Source organism: Aplysia californica, unplaced genomic scaffold (assembly GCF_000002075.1).
Source record: "Aplysia californica isolate F4 #8 unplaced genomic scaffold, AplCal3.0 scaffold00821, whole genome shotgun sequence".
Lineage (NCBI taxonomy): Eukaryota > Metazoa > Mollusca > Gastropoda > Aplysiida > Aplysiidae > Aplysia > Aplysia californica.
Window position 1 is genome coordinate 123,224 of NW_004798091.1, and position 2,849 is coordinate 126,072.

The 2,849-nt window shown below is 40.1% G+C and overlaps 1 long non-coding RNA gene across 1 annotated transcript in view; it reads right to left on the reverse strand.

The window, feature by feature from the left end:
• The window catches only part of LOC101847152, a 23,050-nt gene that overhangs the window by 4,152 nt on the left and 16,049 nt on the right, over positions 1-2,849 (reverse strand). The window lies entirely within an intron of this gene.

Here is a 2,849-nt window from a genome sequence, read left to right on the forward strand (position 1 = left end):
TCGTCTTTTTTTTTTCAACATGCCCATCACTAAGGAGCATGAACATTCCGAGACCAGATTGACCTCTCGGGGATCACATCTCTTCAAAAAGAATAAATAAGTAATAAACCTTACAACTATTTTTCATCATCATCATCATCATCATCATCATCATCATCATCATCATCATCATCATCATCATCATCATCATCATCATCATCATCAGACGATCTGAATGTTTCAATGACATCTTACTTGAAGCAGCTGATGGGCATGTCAGGAGGGTGAAGCCGTCCAAGAAATCACACTCTTGGATGACCCACAAGTGTCGTGGACTGATCAAGAAAAGAAACCAGCTAAGGAAAAATATCTCCACACACAGGGAGGAATGGTCGCAAGCTTGCAAAGATGTTACAGAAGCTGTCCAAGAAGCAAAGACTGACCAGTGGAAGGAGGTAGTTTATGGCCTGATAAATGATCGGGAGGAAAGGAAAACTTGGAGTTTCATCAAATCTCCGATTGAAGCGCCTACTGTATAACGACGGGAACAGCGAAGATGAACAACAATCTTAGCCAGACTTAATCATGAAAGAGCTGGAGCGTGCCATAACACAAATAAAGAGAAGTGCTCCAGGACCTGATGATATACCACCATCTTTCCTAAAAGTGTTTGGCCCACTCGCACTGAAAGAATTGCTCAGAATTTGTAATCTCCAAATCAAAATCCTGGGACTATCAGATCACCGGGGAGTGATGGTAGAACGTCCTATAAAAATGAATAGCTCTTTATTCTATGATAAAATCTACTTAGAAACTATTTTTTTTTAAATGTCAGTGACTGGACTGTTGAAGAATATGAACGCCAGGGGCGAAGGCTGACTTGTTTGACAGGGTAATCAAAGTGAGACGGGATCAGATAGGGCCTGGGGGTATCACTAAGAATCTTACTCGAGGCGGCAACACAGAGTTGTGAATGAAAACAAATCATGAATTCATAATGTATGTTCAACGGCCAAAAACGTCGGGAAAGTGTCTCACTAAATATTTATTCCAACTAACACTAAATGTAACTTCAGAAGTGAATACACAAACACAAAGCAAAGAAGCAAAGATGTCAGTACTACATGTAATACCAGTGAGTCTAAACTTTTTGGTAGATCATTACAATTATCAATTTTTTATTTCACATTTGTCCAGCAGCCGGTATCATAATCGAGGTCACAATCTGGTATAGGACGGTAAAAAGTTGAGGAAAAAAAACCAAGCACTGACAGCAGTCAATGGATTATTAAGAGTGAGTTCCCCTTACATTTGTGAGGTAGACTCGACCAGTGTTATAGTTCGCTTACATAATCCGTGCTTGTGACTGCTTATGACTGTGGCCCGAAAGGGGTGAACAGGGTATAAATAATATGTGGCAATGAAACATTTTTGACATGTTCCCTTCAACTCTTTTGGTAGACTCTTTCAGACTCCCTTTAAGCTTAACTTAATCAAAGCTTGTGACTGCTTATAAAATGGCCACTTTATAAGCAGTCACAAGCTTTGATTAAGTTAAGCTTAAAGGGAGTCTGAAAGAGTCTACCAAAAGAGTTGAAGGGAACATGTCAAAAATGTTTCATTGCCACATATTATTTATACCCTGTTCACCCCTTTCGGGCCACAGTCATAAGCAGTCACAAGCACGGATTATGTAAGCGAACTATAACACTGGTCGAGTCTACCTCACAAATGTAAGGGGAACTCACTCTTAATAATCCATTGACTGCTGTCAGTGCTTGGTTTTTTTTCCTCAACTTTTTACCGTCCTATACCAGATTGTGACCTCGATTATGATACCGGCTGCTGGACAAATGTGAAATAAAAAATTGATAATTGTAATGATCTACCAAAAAGTTTAGACTCACTGGTATTACATGTAGTACTGACATCTTTGCTTCTTTGCTTTGTGTTTGTGTATTCACTTCTGAAGTTACATTTAGTGTTAGTTGGAATAAATATTTAGTGAGACACTTTCCCGACGTTTTTGGCCGTTGAACATACATTATGAATTCATGATTTGTTTTCATTCACAACTCTGTGTTGCCGCCTCGAGTAAGATTCTTAGTGATACCCCCAGGCCCTATCTGATCCCGTCTCACTTTGATTACCCTGTCAAACAAGTCAGCCTTCGCCCCTGGCGTTCATATTCTTCAACAGTCCAGTCACTGACATTTAAAAAAAAATAGTTTCTAAGTAGATTTTATCATAGAATAAAGAGCTATTCATTTTTATAGGACGTTCTACCATCACTCCCCGGTGATCTGATAGTCCCAGGATTTTGATTTGGAGATTACAAATTCTGAGCAATTCTTTCAGTGCGAGTGGGCCAAACACTTTTAGGAAAGATGGTGGTATATCATCAGGTCCTGGAGCACTTCTCTTTATTTGTGTTATGGCACGCTCCAGCTCTTTCATGATTAAGTCTGGCTAAGATTGTTGTTCATCTTCGCTGTTCCCGTCGTTATACAGTAGGCGCTTCAATCGGAGATTTGATGAAACTCCAAGTTTTCCTTTCCTCCCGATCATTTATCAGGCCATAAACTACCTCCTTCCACTGGTCAGTCTTTGCTTCTTGGACAGCTTCTGTAACATCTTTGCAAGCTTGCGACCATTCCTCCCTGTGTGTGGAGATATTTTTCCTTAGCTGGTTTCTTTTCTTGATCAGTCCACGACACTTGTGGGTCATCCAAGAGTGTGATTTCTTGGACGGCTTCACCCTCCTGACATGCCCATCAGCTGCTTCAAGTAAGATGTCATTGAAACATTCAGATCGTCTGATGATGATGATGATGATGATGATGATGATGATGATGATGATGATGATGATG